General features: G+C 39.1%; 1 pseudogene; it reads left to right on the top strand.

The window, feature by feature from the left end:
* Positions 1-2,060: 2,060 nt before the first annotated feature.
* LOC137156271 (lipase member M-like) lies at positions 2,061-21,941 on the top strand (annotated as a pseudogene).
* The last annotated feature ends 259 nt before the right edge of the window (positions 21,942-22,200 follow it).

Genomic DNA, 22,200 nt, shown 5'->3' on the forward strand with positions numbered 1-22,200 from the left:
TGAAGTGTGGTGCCCAGAACTGACTAGAGTGGGGCAGTTACCTCCTCTGTCTTACATATGACACTTCTGTTACTACGCCCCAGAATATTAGCCTTTTTCACAACTGCATCACATTGTTGGCTTATATTCCATTTGTTATCCACTCTAGAGCCAAGATAATTTTCAGTAGTACTAGTGTCTAGCCAGTTATTCCCTATTTTGTAGTTGTGCGTTTGATTTTTCCCTCCCAAATGAAATACTTGCACTTTTCTTTATTTCATCTTGTTGAATTCAGACCAAATATTCCAATTTGTCAAGGTGATTTTGAATTCTAATCCTGTCCTCCAAAGTGCTTGCAACCTCTCCTAGCTTGGTGACATCCACAAATTGCATACATATGCTCTCCGCTCCGTTGTCCAAGTCATAAATGAAAATATTGAATAGTACCAAACCCAGGACTGACCCACGTGGGACTCCACTAGGTACTCCCTCCTAATTTGAGAGAGAACCATTGATAACTACTCTTCGCGTATGGTCTTTCAACCAGTTTTGCACCCACCTTATAGTAATTATATATTGACCACATTTTCCTAGTTTGCTTATGAGAATGGTGCATGGGACTGTGTCAAAAGCATTACTAAAATCAAGATATATGATGTTTACTCTTTCCTCTTATCCACTAGGCCAGTAATCTGTCAAAGGAGAAAATTAGATTGGTTTGGCATGCTTTGTTCTTGACAAATCCATGTTCTGTATTCCTTATATAAGCCTATCAACATATAGGTCAGGTGTTCTCAAACTGGGGGCTGGGACCCCTCAAGGGGTCGCAAGGTTATTTGGGGGGAGGAGGGGGCGTCCTGAGCCCTCAGCCCCTGCACATGCCATGGCTGTCACTGTCAGCCCCGTGTATGGCTGACAGCCAGAGCCCTTCAGAGCTGGGTTGCCGGAGAGCAGCGGCTACTGGCTGGGTGCTCTGAAGGCAGCACTGCCCCCAGCAGCAGCACAGAAGTAAGGGTGGCATGGCATGGCATTGGGGGGGGGCGGTCATCACAACCTGAAATATTTTCAAAAGGGGTCCTGGAAAAAAAGTTTGAGAACCCCTGATCTAGGTGCTTACTAATGGATACATCTACAAAGTGGGTTGCAGCCCATGAAAGCTTATGCCTGCAGAAATGTGTTAGTCTTTAAGGTGCTACAGGACTCTCGTTGTTTTTACTAATTGTTTGATATTCCAGTATCTTTTCAGTATATATTCCAGTATTAATACTGATATTCCAGTATCTTTTCAGGTATTGAAGTTAGGCTGACTGGGCATGATGCTCTGGGTGCTGTGTTTGCCCACCTCCAGTCCTCTGGGACCTCACCAGTTCTCCATGAGTTTTTGAAGATAATTGCTAATGGTACTGAGATTGTTCAACTAGTTATTTAATTATCCTAGGATGGATTTCACCATGCCCTGCCAATTTCAACAATTTAACTTATCTAAATATTCTTTAACCTGTTCATTCCGTATTTTGACTTGTGGTCTTTTCCTCCTCTTGTTAATATTAATTTTGTTGAGTTTCTGGCCACCATTCTTCTTTTTAACAAAGACTGAAGCAAAATAGGCATTTAACAGCTCAGACTTCTTGATATCTTCTGTTATTAGCTCTCTTTCCCTGCAAAGTAGAGGATCTACACATTCCTTCATCTTTCTCTTGCTCCTAATATATTTAAAGAGCCTTTTATTATCTTTTATGTCCCTTCCTATGTTAACTCATTGTGTGTCTTAGCCTTTCCGATTTGTTCTGACATGCTTCTGCTATTCTTTTCTACTCTTTCTTATCAATATATCAATATTACACTTTTTGTAGGATTCCTTTTTGATTTTCAGGTCATTAAAGAACTCTTTAAAGGCCTCTTATGATTCTCCCTCTCTTTCCTTCAGGATAGTTGGCAGTTGTATGTTTAATAATGTCTTCCTTAGAAAATGCAGGCTTTTATTTTTCCACTGACCTCCTTCAGCGTTGGATAGTGCCATTTTTATGAATGTGTGTCCTACCAAAACTATTGATGGATAAATTATTTTGCACAGGGCCAAGATGTGGCTGTTCATTCTGGTGACATACCTGACACAAGGAATTGCAGATCCAGAAGAACTCATAAGAAGTGGACATGGGAATCCGGAAGCATTTATGAATATTGAAAGTTTTTTATTGGAGAAAGTTTGGAAATAATGGAAAGTGGTCAGTGTTATTTATATAACGTGCTTTACAATTTCTATAGTAACAGATTTATCCTTTAACCAAATCTCTCCCAGGTCTCCAGCACTTACCTTCACTCTCCATTTTTCCAAAAGGGTCCAATCTAATCTGCCTTCTCTAGAGCAGAGATTACGATGGGTACTGGCTATGGGGTCTGGTATCAGTTTCACTAATCTCATCTATGACCTGTGGAGTTTCACCACCGATCTGAATCAGGTCCAGTGTGATCAAAAATACAGTGTACATGGAAAAACAACAGCTTTTTACACTGTTCCCTTCTGAGGCTTTCTCCAAGTGGTATAAGAACTGAATTGGCAGACAGTAAATAGTGATTTCACTATCAAAGTTACTCTACTTGATTAAAAAAATGTAATCCTGCTAATTAAAAACATAAACTTGATATTGTGTAATAGTATTAATGAATCACAGGTGCTTTTATATCTTGGAAGCCTGAGAGAAAGTTGTTATAAGGGTGAGTCCTGGAACTCCTTTTAGGATTATCAGTATGAGCAAGACAGTAAGTGTCAAAACTCTCTCTCTCTCCTAAAAGAATTTTTCCTGTTTAAGGATCTAATCTGACTTCCCTGTGTATCAGAAATTCACATCCACCTTTAACCACTGATCATGAGTTTGTACCATTTCATCTCTTAGTTATATAAAATGTCCACAGATCATACACAAATAACCCATAAAGGGCCTGATCATATAAGATGCAGGGCTCAGCTATTTGCAGGATCAGAACCAAATATAGTCCCTTTCCCTCTCTGGCCCAGCGCAGTTAATGTTACTTTACAAATGTTATCTGGTTATTGCTGGCCTGTGACTGGATGAATAGAAAAGGTCCATCTACAAACACTGGTCTGCCTTCCCTTGGCAAGAGGCGTGTTGATGAGGATGGGGAGTTTCACAGAGCTCAATTTCTCACTGTTGAGGATGCTGACGAGTCCATCTGTGAGGTATTCCTATTTCTTGGTTCCCAACTGGCACCAAATCATCCCCAGCTGAGGAAGGGACATGGTCTTTCTTCTGCATTTTGGACCTTCTGTAGTCTCAGACTTACAACTCTTGAAGTGTGTAAAAATAGGGCTGGTTAGATTATTCATGGGGAATAAATTTTCTAGTGAATTCAGAGCTTGTTTCCATTTCTGAATCACAGTCGTGCTCTACTTGATTCTGTATTAATTATCTCAAAGATTCATCAAATGGTTTGGATGGAAAAAATGTTTTAGTAGTAAAGTTACAGTATTATATTTAAGCCATATGGTTTATATTTAAGAATGGATAAGAGCCATGGAATGGAAGAAGAATGGTTGGGGTTCCAGCAATATGGGGTGGTAAGATGTGGTAGAGGGAAGGGTTCAGACTTCCTAGTGCCTCATTTTGCTTATTATCAAAGGAGACTCCTAACGGAAGGGCAGGTGGGCAATGTGCACCATACATTGATTCATGTGCACTTAGATCTTTCTTATTTCTATAAAATGACTCCTGAGCAAGCTTTTATTTGTCAGGTTTGATAAAAGCTTTCAGAGGTCTGCTGCCTTCTCTGCTTCTTATCACCAGAATTTTCAAAGTTTCTAAAGATGGCTTTCCTCAGGATTCAGCAGAGACCTCAGCCTCTAATTGATTGTGTTGGGTTGGAGTATTTGTATTTATATTCTGAAAAAGTGAAACATTGGAACCCAGTTTTATTTCCATTCACCAAACTTCTTCCCTCTTTTGATTGGACTCAAAAGTTAAATGTCTCCCTTTTTCAATTTATTGTTCTTTTGACCTTATGATCCCACTAAAACCTGTTTCCACTGATAGATTTCGGAATGTTTATTCTCTCATCCAAATATTAAACCCAGTGAGGAAGTGTTAAAGTGATGGGAGAATCTATAAACATTTTATAGACTAAAATTAAGATTAAAATTTTAAACATTCAGAATTTCTGAATTCAGCCTTTTCTGTTAAGGTTTTGTTTGACATCACTTCAATAAATCAGGAAAGTACAGGGGTTCATGGGAATGAAACCAAAAATCCCTGCAGGAGATAATGGATTAAAAAGATATGAATAAACAAATTTAGGCAAAACCTTTGTTTTTATTTATAGAGTGAGAAGATCCGATACAAAGGATACCCAAGTGAGGAGTATGACATTCTGACAGCTGATGGCTATTACCTTAGCATGAACAGGATTCCTCATGGCAAAGAAAATTCCAGGGACACAGGTCTGGCTCCTTTCGCAGGAACTAAGAAGTTCTTAAGGGGTGAGGGGTTTTGTTTCAGCCTTGAGAGATGCTGGTGGAAGATCTGCCTAGAAGGTGCTACGGAAGGAAGAGGGCTTTCTGGTAATGTACTAAGTCTTCCTATCTCTGCTTGGATGGGACTCCCACGGACCCAAGTTACCAATTTAAACAGACCTTCTGTGGTCAAATCCTGCCTTTTCGCACTTAAAGGAAATGCAGTAGTAGCTAAGCTGGTTTCGTTGGCTCAGGGAGTTGCATTCTCACCCCCTGCTCCAGTGGAGAATGAATAATCCCTTGATCCCTTCATCATATTGGGGAAATGTTCATTCCTGAGAATAAATGCTTACCTGAACAACTCTTGCTAATCTGTTATGGTCTTTCCCATATCCTATGGGTGTTGGAACTTTTCCCTGAGAGGGACTAGTGGAGAACAGGATGGCAAAGAAGTGGGTGTTGGCGAAGCTTGATTACGAACTGCAAATTCTTGTTTCTCAGCTGGTCAAAAATTCTGGGAAACTAGAGTTGTTCCATGGTAAATCATTTCAACAATGAGAACAGCTAAATCTAAGAAGAGGAATTTATTGCAGGAGTTTCTCTATGTTCAGAGTCCAGGACTGAGCCCTAATGAACAGGTCAAAGTAGGGGCAAGTCTCAAACTTAGGATGTAAACAGAGAAGAGTCCAAAATTATTCTGTGCACATTGCCCTTGCTGGGATGTAGAGTCTGAACTTAGCGCTACTCAGACTTATGCTACAGAGCTCTAGAAAGACTGAAATCAAATTTTGGACAGTGCTGTACTGTGTACTCAAATGAGAGTTGTGTACTGTCCAGAAGAGCTAGTTCCTATCTCTGGCTCTGCCACAGACAAATATCACTGTGTGAGGGTGGGAAAGACAACTAGAGCACAATTTTCACATGTGGCAACTAATTGTGTTCTCATTTTCTGGAAACCCAAAATGAGACACCTAGTCTCTGATTATTCGAATTACCAAACACTGACAACTGTAATTTAATGGGACTGGGATAATTGGGAGACGTTGATGCTCAGCAATAAGACAGTGTGATCTAAATCAATGAGCAGAGCACTGGGAATCAGGAAATCTTTGGTTGTATTCCTGGTTCTGCACTATGGAAAATTAAGGAAGTTACTTTGTCTTTTTCACTCAGTTCCCTGACCTGTATAATGGATTATTAAAACAATTTATTACAAAGGTTTGATGTAATCAAGTCAGGAAATATTTGCTTCCTTTTGTAGACTTTGGCTGGAAGAGGAATTAGTGTTACATCAATACTATGTTACAGAAGTTCTGTTTTTGTGAACTATTCCACTTCACAATATATATATTATTTTCCAGGCCCAAAGCTGGCTGTGTTACTGCTGCATGCTCTTCTTTTTGAAGATAACAACTGGATTGTCAATTTGCCCAATAACAGCCTGGGCTTTATGCTAGCAGATGCAGGCTATGATGTTTGGATAGGAAACAGCAGAGGAAACACTTTGTCGAGAAGACACCAGAACCTTTCAATTGACCAAGAGGAATTTTGGGATTTCAGGTAGGCTGAACTGGAGAGAAATTACTGAAGCAATTTTATATTGTGATATATTATAAACAGAGCATGTAAAAGATGCCTATAATTTACGTGAACAAGCATTTCCTTATGAGGATGTGCCAGCAATTTATCACTTTAACATTTGCCTTTTGAGATGAAAGATTTGCATGTTTGTTTTTCACTTGGGAATATATGTTGCTGTTGAGCATTTGAGGAAAATAGTTCAGATGATTTGGAAGATGGAGACAGTGAAAAACAACACTTAAGCCATTATAAATAGCTTTCTGAAACCTTTTTAATAACTCTAGTACTTCAGTGAGAGGCGACTGAACTTCATGCTTGGCAAGTACATATTCCCTAGGTCACAGAGGTACATTTTTACCATCTAGTGAAAAAATGGATTTAGCTAAGCTGTATGTGTTTAAAAACCATACTTCACATATACACTAGTATTTTGCTATACAGTAAGTTAACTGTATGTCAGCACAGATCCTCTTACTGGTTTATAATATATTAAGCTCATTAGGCCCCAATCAGATCAGTGCCCCTCTGTGCTTGGAGCTGTACAACTAAATAATAAGTTAGAGCAATGTGGGTATTGGAATTTGTGTTTTATAGACAATTCCAGAATTTCAGAATTTACTTCTGTTGCAAATGGGAACAAAATATTGAATTTTGAATTTTCCCTAGAAAAAAATTTGTTTTTCTTTTGTGTCTTTTTCCAGTCAGTCAAACTCTTTAGATTTCTTTTTCTTTTCTTTTCTTTTATATTATATTATAATATAATTTATAAATATTTCACTGTGGTTTTTTTCTAAATGAAATTTTATCAAATTTCCTTGGAACATCTATTTTGACAAATTTTCCAGTGAAAAACAGTTCTGTTGGAAATTTTTCAGCCAGTTCTAATAGTAACAGGCAGTCTGTGTAACCCAAAGAGTTAAGCACCTAATAGATAAGACAGACTGAGTGGTCAGCATAACAAGTACAATGATATGAATTAACTTGCATAAAGTCACACAGCAGGTCATTGGCCAAGCTGGGTATAGAATCCAGATATGTGGATTCCCAAGCTGGTACCCAAATCTGCTATTCCATGCTACCTCTTTCACTGCACTGCAACTGCATGATAGGTGAGGAAGATTGCTTTCTGATCACCAGCTACAGGTGTGGAGCTGGAATGCCTGGAAGAAGTGATTGATCTGCATGCTGTTTGACCATCTCATGCAGACCTGGTATATACATGTAAATAAATCAAATTACATTAAAAAGGGACCCAAATTAAGTCACAGGTTTCTACTGCACCAGAAATCAACCTGCCAGGTCCTTGAATTCTGCTGTTCAGCAGAGGAGAAACACTGAGATCAGAACAGGCATTGGTGTTGGAACAAGGGGCAGCAATGTAAATCAATGCCCATACCTGGAATGTTGCATTTGAATATAGTCACACTATCTCAAAAAGGATATAGCAAAAATAGAGGTCTCAAGTTATGTGCATGGGGAGACTTCCCTACGAAGAGAAGCAGAAAAGACTGAGACTATTAGTTTAGAGAGGAGAAATGAGGGGATATGACAGACATATACTAAATAATAACGTAAAAAAGCCTGCTTGCATACTACCTACTCAACTGGGACTCTTAATGCCTCACTTTATATAAAAGCTCTTTTGTCTCATAATTCACAACCCAGAACAAAACAAACAGCAAAAGAAGCCATCCACATCCAAAACTACACTTATTTTTATTTAATGGACAGATGTGTGACTCAGTTATTACATTTAAGTGCTGCACAGGAGCAGGAATTACAACTCAGTCATGCAAGCAGCTTTATCTTTTTGTGTTGCAGTTTTCATGAAATGGCCATGTATGACCTTCCAGCACTGATAGACTTCATTCTGCAGAAAACTGGACAACAGAGCCTGTATTACGTTGGGTATTCTCAGGGCTGTACAATAGGTACGTTCGGAAGAAGAGGACTAAATGTGTTTTGTCTTTTTGTCCCTATTTCAGAGCTGAGGTTTGATTGGGACTGTTATCTCACTCTGAATATTATTCACATGGATTTATAACAAGATTTTGGTCAAAACGGGTGCATTGCTGCTCTCCACTTCCATTGAGTTGTGCATGAATGAGAGAGCAATTCCCAATGGGGCAGAGTCTTGGGAAGGAGATAGAGAGGAGACCACAATTTTGAGAAGGGAGCTGAGTGGGCAGAAAAGGAGATGGATGGAATTGAGATTATTGATCTCAACATTGGAACTGGATACACATATGATAATCATGTTAAGCTGCTCTCCTCCATCACTTCTGGTTAAATGCTTAGTATGTTCTTGGAACCCTCACATTATCTCAAACCTTCTTTCCACTATCTGTACCTGATCCAGCCTTGTAAACAGGGAGAGAACGCTGAATTAACTGGATTTTGTTTTCATTGTATTTAAATAAATTTTGACAATGTGAAAGAGAAAATGAAGAGTCCTTAGAAATGTGCACTATGGAAACATTTGTCCAGGACATTCTGAGGCAGACATGGAGAAAAGATTGCCTATCGTTAGTAAATTAACGGCAATATTTACTATCAGATACCTGTAGTTCCAGTTAATGGGAAAGATCTTATCTTGTGTTTACCCTGAATGATCTTCAACTTTCTTCATTAGCTCTGATTTCTTACAAACAAAATATACATTGAGGTCTGAGATTGACATTTACGTTAATCAAACGAGTGTCTGCACAGGTACAGATCTGCCTATATATACAGGGTTGTTGTATGTTGTAATTTGGTTCTAAGATGGCTTTCATTAATCTCTTTTGCTTTCACAGCTTTCATTGCAATTTCAGCCATGCCTCAACTGGCTCAAAAAATCAAAATATTTTTTGCCTTGGCTCCTGTATACACATTAAACAAAAGCAAAGCCCCTCTGACACAAGTGGCATTTCTTCCTACTGGTATATTAAGGGTATGTAGAATCCTCCATATTTCATTACTCTAATGAATAAATGATGCTATATGAAAAATTCATAAATGAAAAGTTAGGACCTATGGCTTGTATGCACACAGAAGTGCTATATGTACATTTCCCATGCAACAATGCAGAATAGTATGTAAGGAAACAAGTTTACCGTGCAATAATAGTGTGATAAATGTATTGAGACTAGGGTTAGGGGAAACTGGGGATTTGGTGCGTGTGTGTGGTGCGTAAACTAATTAATCGTTTTCCACCAAATTGAGTTTTGCATACCTGAAATTTGATTTTTCTGCAAATATAAAGCCTGAAAGCTTTTCACTGGCAAACATCCAAAAGCCTGAAAAGCCCCCATTTTGCACAAAGAATCAGTCATGAGGAGTAACATGTTCTTGCAAGGACTGTACAGCACTCTGCAAATATTATTTCAGAAATAGGTCTGTTTCATGACCTGCATTTTAACGATTGGGAAATTTGGGCTCAGAGATCCTACAGCTCCTTACTCATGTGGGTCGTCTGATTTCAATTAATAGTTCATAGGATGAACCCCAAGTGACTTGTTGAGTCTAAACAGAGAGGTCTCGTCTAGACTAGGGTTAAAGTCATTATGTTAGATCAAATTACCTAGATGAAATTTAATTAATACCATCTAAAATTGCAGCCAAGAGAAAGAAATTGTAGTACGGCCTGTTGAAAAGATTCCATCACCATGGTTTCCCATTAGAAAATGGTTTACACTGAAATCAAAATATTCTACAAAAAAGATCATTTTCTGTCACAAAAATCAAAATGAAATTCTTAATTTAGGTCCAGGGAATGATAATTTCTGCATCTTATTGAGCCACTCAAGTCCCTTCGGAGAGCTGTACCTCTGGGTCCTCCATGCCCTTATTATTGTCCATGAGCCATATTCAGGAGCAAGATCATGCTCTGTGATGTTTTCCCTGTGGCTGTGGCATCATGGCATCATGACCTCATAGGATTCCTTGAATTGGCTTCTATGGACTCATGAGTCCACCTATGGCCTCTCTTACCATGTAGGTGAACATTTTACTAGTACTGAAGTGCATCTGTCATTCACTAATTATAGATGCAAGAATTCTTAGCTAGGGAAAAGTTGTGAACATTCCAGCAAATTTTAACTCTTTACTTGAGTCTTTCTGAGAGATGCTTACCTATACATAAGGTGTAATAAGAGAACAAAAATAAGCAATGGATTTAAAAGTCATGGTGAACAATATTTTTATATTTTCTCAGATTGTATTTGGCAAGAAAGAATTCTGTCTATTAAATGCCAAACTGAAACAGCTTACTGCCAAGGTGTGCAGAACTGGACTAATAGACCAACTTTGCATCAAAACCCTTTTTCTATTTTCGGTGCATTTAATAAGAAAAACTTAAATGTGGTACATATAGTAACAATCCTAGTTTACTGATCTACAATAGCCAGCATTTGTGCAACATATGATTGTCATCATCATCATAAGCAACAACATATACATTAATGCCCAAAACCCTCAGTCAGGACTGCAGTCCCACAGTGTTGGGTGCTGTCGAAACATAAAAACTATCCTGCACTGGAGACCTTAATATGAATATTTAACCTGCAATAAAATAACGAAGTCTTTAGTGTATTGCAGAGTTTGGGGAGGCTCTACTTTGTCACTCTGAGCTTCATGCAGAAGATGAATTGACTAGGCAGTGCCCAATACAGTCTAGTAGTAACTGTGTCCTTTAAATTTCGCTCATCCGTTCCCTGTCCGTGCTGCTGAAGTACCTTTCTTTTTTTATTCCAGCGCAGAAATAATTGAGTTTTTTCTTTCTGTAAATGTTTGAAATGTCTGTGTTGATTCCTTTTCTGGAGGTGCCATGGCTATGTCAAGGAGAAGAATTAGCTTTGCAAAATAATTTGGGTGACTAGGATTAGTAGTAGTGCTGGTTTAGGTTCACGTGGGTTAGTGTGCATGTTTTGCTTTCTTATTATGAATCTTGTCTATTATGATAGTTTCCAGGACCAACCAAGATCAGGCCCCATTGTCCTAGGCACTGTACAGACATAGGGTAGTAGACCATTTCTGCCTGGAAAACCTCATAATCTAAATAGAGAAGACACACACAAGAGGGTAAGAAAAGGGATAGCACACACAAGCAGAGAGAATCATGTGCTGATATCAATTGTCATGTTAGTTCAGGAAGCTTTTAATTATAGTTTCTGTTAGGAAGGCATTTGCTAAATGGAAAGAAAAAGCAAGGAAGAGCAATGAGGTGGACAGAAGAGGTGAGAAAGGAAGGGGAAGAAGGTAGGCAGGACAGGTGTGGAGTGATGCTAAAGTGCAGTCAATCATATTATACAGTTAGTTTATCAGTGTCATTTGGACCCTGCTTAAACTGCAGTTGCTTTGCCGGCTCCTGTCTCAGGCTGGCTCCTCCCTGAAGTTTCTTTCTTCAAGCCCCCAAGGCATGTGGAAGATGAAAAAAGACTGAGGATGCCCAAGGACCTTGGGAGTGTGGGAGGGATTCTCCTCTGCTCAGTTCTGGATATTGCAGAGGTGGTCCTGCTGGGCTTCATTCTACCCCCTTCTCTGCCTAGTAGAGCAATTCCTGTTTAAGCTGGTTCTGCAGCTGCTCCTGCTGGCTTCTGTCTCTGGTTGGCTTCTCCCTTCAGCCTCTTTTCCAAAGGCCACATGGCTGTGGGGAGGGTCTTTGAGTTTAAGGCTAGAATGAATCAGAACACTGAATGTAAGTAGCACTCAAAAAGCCGGTTTGTCTCTGTTTGAGTGGAAGTCATGCAGTGTGATCAAGTGTCATTTGATTTCCTCCAGAAACCATAAACCTTCTCTGGCTCCCTCAGAGTTTGACTTTGGTGGGCTCCAAACCCAGTGAACTTCTGAAATTTTGCTGTGTAATGACATACCTAGTACAAAATTTTGGCTCAACTCCTGCTACATTTGCCTTTTTTTAGAGCTAAATTCATGCACTTGATGAAAACTTATTTTAATGTCTAGAAATGATGACTTTCTGGACTAGAGGTAAGCCCCAACTGTTCTCTCCAGCTTTTCTTAAGGGGTGGGGGGTGGAAATGGGGCTTTGTTTGGAGTTGGTACATTTTTTAGACTTTCACATTTTTCCCTGGGTTTCTTATAAAGTTTATTTGATTTACTGTGATTACAAAATTCTATTTTAAATTGTGTCCTACACCTAGAGCATGGATAAGTCAAACTAAATTGAATGTCACTTTAAGTAGAATTTTGTCCTTGTTTACTTCACTTAGAGAGTGAATACTGTGTAACAATATTTTTTCCTTGCAGAGCCAAGCAGATGTGTATGTAGCAAACTTTCCAGATTATGTGTCTGTAAAAAACGTAATCCACTGGAGCCAGGTAGAGTTCCTGATATTTATTGTACTGTTTAACCATGTCTTCTTTTAAAATAAATATACTGCACTAATGGATGATGTTTTATAATTTGGCTTGACTCTTCCTTTCACACGTTAGTTAAAAATTTGTACAATAGAAAATCATCCATTTATCAATGAAATAATCATCTGCCTTTACTGCCAGAAAGTGAGTTTGGTATTACATTTAAGAGAGTCATTTACAATCTTCTCAATAATCAGGTATCATCTGCTTGGTTTTTTGGGTTTTTTTTTTAGTTTAGTTTTATAAATTTCTAGGTAAATAGAAGAATTCTGATGATCCAGAGAAAATGAAAGATTCATCCATACAAGCAGAAAGGAGAAAAAAATTCTGCAATGGAATAAATATCCTTCTTCTGCTGTACATCCTCAATTTTTCTCCATTGTCCCTTCTTCATTAACTAATCTTATACTAAAATTTTTCCAATCCTCACAGTGAGTTGAGCAGGCAATTTTTCCTACTATACGCATGGCTGCTGTGACTCAGAACTATATCCTGAGGTGCAGGAGTTGGAAGTGCTAATAGCCTAATGAGGATGAATAATTTTGTAGTAACAGTGCTGGATGATAGTTAAAAGTGGGAGACAGGAAAACTGGATTCTCCACAGAATTGTTGTGTAATTTTAGGCAAATCATATATAATCTGATCTTGAAGGCATTTCTGGATAGGGATTGTGGACTGACTACTGCAACATATTAGGTCTTTAGGATACTGTATTACATGGCAAACTTTCTAGATTTTCATTTTTTTACATAGATACATATTGCCCTCAATGAGATTTTCTATAAATGTCTTCAGAGAACAAGCTTTAGTCCTTGATATCTGTTTTATGAAGGAATTACAAATGTGTGTTAATATCATCCAGATGTTGCTGAAATTTATTTAAAGAGGATGACAGATGAGTAATTTGTGGGGGAAAAAAATTTCTCCAGTTCTGTGCGTTAACTCCTGAGAAGTGTGGCAAAAGAAATTCCCTCTTCTCCTAATCACATAATCCCATGGCAGTAACTGTAACGATCTTGAGGATTCATTAAAGAACAAACTATTGAATGAGTCAGGAATAGAACTTTAATAACACAGATGGGAGTGACTGCGAGAAGTACAGGTGGGAGCAGCCATGTTAGATCTGATGTAGGGCACATCTCCCAATTCACAACACTGTCCTATGCTAAGGAACATCTCTAAATCACAATCTTCTACAAACATATCTCTACATATTCCCTCTTAAGGTAGCAAGTTAACCCTTAGATATCTTTAAAAAACTATTTAATGACTCATGCACTAACATCTAATAACACATAACAACTATGTAATAACACATGCATTATACAATTCCATAAACTCAATGTGTCAACTACCTAGAGAGAAGAGGTTACTAGCACATCACTAATATGTTCATGTTCATAGATCATGTGTATGGTTTTGTGGTACACCTCTGGTGCTGAAGTTATATCGAAGGGCAAGCGTAAAAATCTGTATCTTCTGAATTGAGTATTAAATGTGCATAATTTTGAGCTTTTCTCCATTAATTTTAGCTGCCAAAACCCTGAGGATGCATCCAATTTACTGTAATATTGAGCATTTGCAAACTGAGCCATGATCTCTGGTTGATAGTCTGAAATGTTCTCTTTGTACAGTCTTGTTGAAGTCCCTGGGATCTAAGCATATGCGTAGCTGGCCGGTACTTATTTCCACGGTGACAAGGGACGTCACCCATTCTGTTGGCTCCTCTACTTTTTGTATTATGTGCATTGCTTCCATCCTTGCAAGCTCAGCCGTGAGTTTATCACGGAGTACAAATGGCACCTTTCTACAGGAATGAATAACTGGAGGGACCTGCTTGTTTATCCGAATTGTATGTTCACCCTGCAAGCAATCCATACCCTGGAACAGGTCTCGCTATTCCTGAACGAGTGCCTCATAGCCAGGTTCAGTATAAACTTGTAGTGAGAGCACCCTTTTTACCAGATTGAGTTTCTCACATGCAGCTAGGCCCAAAATTGGTGTCACCTCTCGTGGCACTACAATGAAAGGGAGCCTGTATATGATGGTTTTATGGTTAACGCTAGCGAAGCATCATCCATGTACTGGTATCTTTGTTCCAGAATACCCTGCTGTTTTTGTTTGTTGGTCCCGGTTTAGGTCTTATTTTCAGTCTCTTGCTATCTTGTGCAGATATATTAACCTGAGCTCCTGTGTCCAATTTCAGTGGAATGACTATTCCATTCACTGTCAGAGGCAGTATCCAGTCCCTCTCATCAGGCTTGCTTTATCCCAGTTCATCCATAAAAAACTCCTCAGTCACATTGTCAGTAATTAAATGCACTTGACTCTTCTGCCTTCGGATCTGCAGCAGTTTGCAAAGTGATTAAGTTTCCCACAGTTATGACAGTTTCCCATAGGCAAGTTACTGTTTGGGGTCATGCCATGATCCACACTTGCCACATGACCATCTGGACTCAGTCTTTCCTTTAGCAGGAGTTGGTTCCACATTGTGATTTGAGCCCCTCTGACTATATTCTGCTTTCCTTAGTGAATGGATGACCCCTTCTGGGGAATTCAGTTGTTTTACTTGTGTTTTTACTGTTTCAGCAGTCCTGCATACTTGGAGAGCTTTGTTCAAACTTAACTCCCACTCCCAGAGCAGTCTCTCTCTTAACACATTGTCTCTAATGCGACGAATGAGTCTGTCTGTGATCATAGACTCTGTCAAGCCACCAAAGTTACAGGTTTTACTAAGTTTTCTTAATTCTGTGACATATTGCTTTATGGTGTCATCCAGTTTTTGTGTGCATGTAAAAAAAATCTATACCTCTCAAAAGTCACATTCCTTTTTGGCATACAAAATTTAGACAGTATTATATTTAATTTCATGCTTTCACCTTCCTCAAACTCAGAGTTGTTATAAACATCCAGTGCCTCCTCCCCAGCAACATGTAAAAATATAGATGATTTTATGTTTTCATCTTTGTCCTGTGCCCCAATGGCAGACAAATACAACAGAAATTGCTGGTTAAATTTATCCAGTTCTCTGCAACATTGTTCAAATATGTTTCCAATTTTTGCCTACCATTTTTTTCCTATTCAGCATGAATGGAATTATTTTTCTGAAACAATTCAATAGTTTCATTGACGGCTACAACACCAAATTGCAGTGTTGGAAAAATCACACTAGTGTGGAGCCCACTGTGGAAGTGGAACAGGGATGATCAAACAGAGGAGTCTTGCATTGTCCTGTCTGCTGGTGTCCTGTCTGTACATGTCACCACCCCTGTTAGCACATGTCACAGTTGATCCAAAAAGAAGCAGCATGCGCTAACCCTGGCTCCATGACAGAAGCTTGACACAAAGCACTGGGCACCTGACTGCCCAAAGGTAGCAAACCATGACTTCGGGGACTATGGAGCACCATCCTGCTAGGCTGGCTTATGCTATGCTATCATGAATTGAGAATAAATGGTTGTGTATTATGGACAGACCACAGTAGCTGTGACAAAGTATAGGTGAATGTGGTGGACTCAGAGTGGCCTGAAAGGCCTTAGCTTTAGGAGTGTGGGTCTCTGGAAGCAGAGGAGTTGCCTCAGCTGAGGGTTGGGGGTGACCGAACAAGAATACGAATAGGGCTTTAACTGAAGAAATATGACTCATTTATTTAGTCATTAATATTAAGTAAAGAGCATAAATGTAAACAATACAAACATGAAACCAAAGAAAGATACAAAGGCCTAATATTTTTCTATGCATGCAATCATTTCTCGTAATATACAGTTCTATTTTTGGTCATTTTATGTTTACAGACAGATATTCACTTGTAAACTCTCAGTTATTTTCAGACAGATGGTCGTTTGTAAAATCCTAGTTACTTTTCACAGACAGATAAACAGACAGATGTTCGTTTATTATCTTAAAGCAAGTGCTACTTTCATACGTTATCAAAAGCGCTTCTCTCCTTAAGCCTCTTAGGCCGAGTCGACTCTGATAAGTGTTAGCCGTCCCTGGACGCTGCTGGTTCATAGAAGGGCTCAGTCCAGCTACCGAGGATCCCAGCGGGCTGCAGTCCGAAGTGCCACTGACTTTTGGGGGTTTAAATACCCTCAGGCTGATCACCAAACTGATCAGCTTAATTACTATGTAACCAACCAGTGAACAGTGTCACTTTTGCTATCAGTATGTAACCAATTAGTGAACAGTGTCACTTTTGCTATCAGTATATAACCAGTTAGTGAACAGTGTCACTTTTGCAGTCAATATCATGATCAGTGAGCATTTCTGCTGAGGCATCCCGACTTATAGGCACTTTCAAGTGTTATTTAGCTGGGTGTGGTCAGCTCTAGTCAGCTTTTGTTTTTATGTTTGCCCTCTATTTGTGCTGTGCTAGTGCCCGGACAGCCCTTATCAGGTCCTTTCAGCCCTTTTCCCAAGCTATATACTTTACTATTCTATCGTAAAGCACAAAACCCATTAACTATTCTTTCTATATTCTACGAATGTATTCATAGCTGAAGTTCCTAACCATAAATCAGTATTTCAGCCGCAAGGTGTACGTGTTCCCTTTGAAAGCAGATCACAATCTGCTAATAAATTATGCTTATAAATATTAATAAAGGGAGGCAACAGAGATGTTATTGTGGTGCACACCCTTTTATAGCACTATACTGATGTAATAACAAGATGGGCAGCAACATACTGACGTAATAACAAGTTCTGTGTGGCTTATTCTCTCTCCTCTTTCCTGCTTCATTTAAATTAGGGCCATCAACACTGCAACCATTAGAGCAGGGGTGTCAAACTCATTTGCTATGGCGGGCTAGATTTGAATTAAATGTACTTCAAGTGGGCCATACGTACCATACATCGAAATACTAGGCACTTTTGGAGTGCTGTGTCTCATGCACACAGCACTCCACGTGCTGTCGCCAGAGTACACAGATCTTGTGGCACCGTGCAACGCCACGAGATCTCATGGTGTCATACTCTCATGACATCTCTCAGCGGCATACCTTCTGGCGGCAGTGCGCGCTGCTGCCAGGGGCTGGACCAAAAAGGTTGATGGGCCATATGTTTGACACCCCTGCATTACAGCATCTGATTCCCATCTGATTTCCAGCAAGTAAACTCTGGTAATCTCTTCTTTTTCCCTGAATCAAAATGCATTTTGGTTACTTTTCTGAAGATAGAATGATTAATAAATTGTCTCGGTTAATGTCTCAGAACAAATCTGTAGAACATTTTGACAGTTCCGTAGACAGAGATGTTGTTGCCGCCTGTTAGATTCCTTCTGAAGGAATTAAATTTCAGAATTTGAAATTTGCCAAGGGAACTTGCCACAAAGCATGGGTTTCTGGCACATGATCAAGTGCTACTCAGTAGCATTTTATGAATGGAATAGTGGTTTTGTTTTGGTTAATTGTTTAAGAGTTGCTTAAATATATCTGTGCTCTCTGGCTGGGTTTTATGTCATAGTAATAAACACTCAGTTTCATGAGTAATTGTAATCCCAAGCATATTAAAAACAGAAAACTGGATCCCACAGTGTTCAAGTTGTGATGTGAACAAAATTTAGGCTGCTGAGAATTAGGGTTGATGCTGAATGTAACTTAGGTCAAATGAATAGTCTGTTAAAACCAGTTTGCACGTATCTGAGTAAATGATCTTCCCTAATCTCATGGAAACGCTGTGTGGGTGAGAACTAAGTGAATTTTCCTGTTTTTTCTGTCAGTTTTCCCACATAACGTAATGTTCTGTCTGGCAAAATGGGCAACTTGGACAAACTGAAAGAGTTAGCATTTTAAAGTGATGTAATTCTATTGCTTATCTGATCATGATCACTACATGCAAGGCCTTATAAAAGCATGATGTCAGACAACTAAAACACTATCCCTGACATTTGTTTGCTGTTTGAGCACATATAACACTGTCTTCTGCATCTGTACATTGTAATTTTTTTAAGACAAGATATGTGTTTATAGCAATATTACTAATAGGTACATAGTTTTACACAGAACAAAGATATGGCTGGTTATTATGTAGCATGTTTGACGTATGGACTTGAGAGTTCAGAAGAAACTATGAGAATGCATGTGAATCCTGAAGGATTCATGAATATTGTGAGTTGCATGTTATTACTGGAGAAAAGGTTGGGAGTAGGAAAATGTATTATGAATTAATTGTATAACATCCATACTAATTTCCTCATTAACAGAGTGTGCTTTTAACCAACTCTTTTCCCCCACCCTGCAATTATTTTCACACACCTCTTTTTTTTTTTTTTTTTTTCAAATGAGCACATCTGGGGTGTTCCTTTGCTGAAGACTATATTAGACTAATAAGTGAGACCTTCACTATGTTTTTATTAGACAAAGCAGCCTCCTACCATTTTTTCTTTTCTGTGTAGTTCTTCTACTGGTGGAAGAGACAGGTAAAGTGAATGGTGCCTTTATATATTTTTTAATCAAAGTAATAGCTGATAATTTTAAAAGAAATGTAATATTTGCATAGGAGTATTAATTGTATTGTAACTTGGATTATATGTCTGTGCAGGGGATTAAAAGGACATAAGAATCCCCCCTTACACAGGAGAGAAGAAGACCAGAGCCTTAACATCACCTTCTATTCACTGGCCAGCAAAGCAGACCAATGTGAGGTGAAGGGTGTATTAATTTACTGCTGATATAGGCCAGCAGTAGATTACTACCCTCTGAGAGCAAGGGGGAAGCCCCATTTCTGTAAACCACAGTTCCTTCCTTGGAATTGTCCTGAGGCATTGTTATGCCTTACGACTGTGTGTGTTCTAATATGAAGAAAACAGATTTGGCTTGAAGAAGGAGTTGAGAACGTTTTTAAGTTTACTAAATTCTCTTTTCTAGCTGAGGAGGTGTGGTGATAACTGAATACGTTACACAGCCTTGTTTAGTATATGTGGTGTATTGACTATTCATCATTGCTCAATGCTCCATTACATCCCATCAAAATATAATTTGCAATTTTCCTTTCTGAGCAAGTTTTGCATGTTTGTTTTGGTTTTTTACCAGCAAAATAATTCACTCACCTGATGTAACTCACAGATACCTTTCATAGTAGTTGCTTTTGAAGGCTTAATGTTGAGCAGTCCATTACATGATACTTGAATATCTCAACATTATGAAATGCAAATGTATGTAAAGAGTCCAAGGTATGGGATGGGTGCATATGAAATGACCTCTCATAAATTTAAATGAATGAACTAAAATGAATCAAATGTACAAATAGTACGTTGACATCTGGATCACATCCAATGCCATATTCACAGAGAACAGTAATGTGCATGGTAGAGTGACATAGACATACAGCAATAGCACATAGAAAAAGAAAAGATAAAAAAAGAAAATTATGTGACTAGTGATTTGCAGGGTCGGCCCTTGCTATCTCCTTACTGCACAGAGTTTAGAGGCACTTGATGAGCAGAAGCATGTGCCATCTTTTCAGTCCAGTTAGCTGCTTGTTCTAAGGAGAATAAGGAAGAGGACTGAAATGGAGACAGAAATGAGAAGACAATAATAAATATCCCAATTCTTTCCAAAAGGCTGAACTTCACATTGAAAATGTAATAGTAACAGGTAAACCCAGTGAAAATATTCACAGATCCCCTCCCCTTCTGCCTTCACTCAGGATGCTGCACTTGCACCATCTGCTCTCCTTGAGTATGAGGACTCCACTGGGCTAGTACTCCAAAATGGTCAAGGAGAAGGGCAGGATCTTGGCCTTAGACAGCGTGAAGGAGCATCTACTGTAGTGGAAGATCACAGGAGCGCTGTTAGCACCACTAACTTTTCAAAAGTTAGCATGGCTACTACTCTGGCATATGCTTCTCCTGTACTGCCAGAGGCATTCTGCAAACTTCCAGTGCTGCAAAGCCCTGCTCAAGCTTCCCAAATACCTCAGGTGTTTACTGCTCATGTAGGTAGTAGTTGGCCTTTACCAATCTGATATAACTCTGGTTTTAAGAAGCTCTGAGAAAGCCGTCACATGCCAGGTTTATTACCACCATTTACATGTCAGAAGCTTATTATCTTTAGTTCTTTCTGAGCTTCTAAAGCTACCAGAATGCACTAGACAGACCTATAGCTCACATGGATCACACTGGAATGGGGTCTTTATATCTGGGAGCAGTATTTCTCCCTCCATCCACTTAATTGCCTTTTGTTCAGGTTCAAAAGTCACCCCTTTCCATATTTTATTATGTGTTTCTTGTGTATTATTCATTGGCACTTATTTTTCTAAATCTAAAATGCTAAGGGAGTAGGGATTTTTTTTACATTGAAATTTTACTGAAGCCGACTTGATGAAAAGTGCTATATAAGAGCTAGGTATTATGATTGTTGTTAATAGTAGATTTGAAATGCATATTTCCTTCTGACACTGCCATACTGGCATTAGTGTGCTACTTCATTCCTGAGTTTGTGCCTTCGGTATCTACAAAGGCTTGCGAGTCCAGTGTGGCTGGTTTCTAAATAGAGACTTTTCCGTAGCTTACTTGACCTTTTCAGAATCTTGTTTGGCTGGAAATCTTAGGAAAGCAAGCCCTTTGGGAAGATTCCCAGGTGAAGTGCATCCACCAATCTGGATTCAATCTCTGGGATGGCCCACCCACTTTGGAGAAAACACAGACATAGCATTATGGAACTTTCCTGCTGAGTGTAGCGGAAAATGGAAAGGGATGAACCCAGACCTGAGATCTAGTTGTAGCATCCAATGGCAGTGCAGTCAGTTCTCTTTAGCAGCCTTCCATGAAAGCTCCTTTTAAACCGCAGATTCCTTTTTATTCTTACTAGTATTTCTACTTTAATTTAGTTTTGTCTTTCCTCTCTGCTGCCTCCAAGACTTAGCCTGTCCAGCTCCTGTCCCAGGTGATACTCTGGACCTGAGTGATACTTAATAGCCCATCTCAAGCCATCTGCTCTAGTGAGTGCATCTTTTTCAGTGGGGATCCAGAGAGCTTAGCTTAACACTGTGTATGTCTCCCTGCGTGTGCAACACTTCACAATGGCAGACAAGGACAGGGCCTTATAACTCTTTGACACACACACACGATAGTACATAGCATTCAGATAGTACATAGCAGCCAACCTACAAAAGAACATAAGCATATCTGCTGCATTTCACTCAAGCATTTTTACCACTGTCATATTGACCTGCTCTGAACAGTGGGAAAAATACCCGTGCCCTATATATGCTACCATTCTCATTAAATCTGCTAGCTGGCAAGAGATTTTACAAAAAAAAGCTAGGGTAGATGCAACTTCCACTGACTCCCTGTCTAATTCTAGGTCTATTTCAAGGTCCTGGTTCACATCCTTACAAATCTCACTAAGTTAGAGTATAGCTCGCAAGACTTTTCTGTGCTATGAAAATTATCTATTTTTAGTGATGATATAAGCCAGCAGCAAACTACAATTCTTCTTCCCTCCTTTCCCCCCAGATGAAGGAGGAAGCAGAAGAGAAATTGGGACTGAGATCTGTGACTCCAAATCACAGTACCTGCTGGGGTGGCGCAGCTGATGAAGTATCCCTGTCAGGGCTGTGACTAATGCCACAAACTATCGCACATTAACATGTACAAATCTCTCTGCTGTAGGCAAGGCCTGAGGCGTCTGTGTAAAACCAATCTCTTTGCATAATCATCCTGGAATAAATATACCTGCAGAAGAGCCCAGCATTTCCTCTCCTACAGACAAACAGAAGTATAATTATAACTTACAAATGCAGTGTAAGCAAGGGAGGAATGTTGATTGGAGACATTTCAAAGAGAATGATTGTTTTTTCCTCTTGATACAATATTTACA

This window comes from Emydura macquarii, unplaced genomic scaffold (assembly GCF_026122565.2).
Source record: "Emydura macquarii macquarii isolate MOO-44397 ecotype Brisbane River unplaced genomic scaffold, CSIRO-AGI_Emac_v2 contig_1390, whole genome shotgun sequence".
Classification (NCBI taxonomy): Eukaryota; Metazoa; Chordata; order Testudines; family Chelidae; genus Emydura; species Emydura macquarii.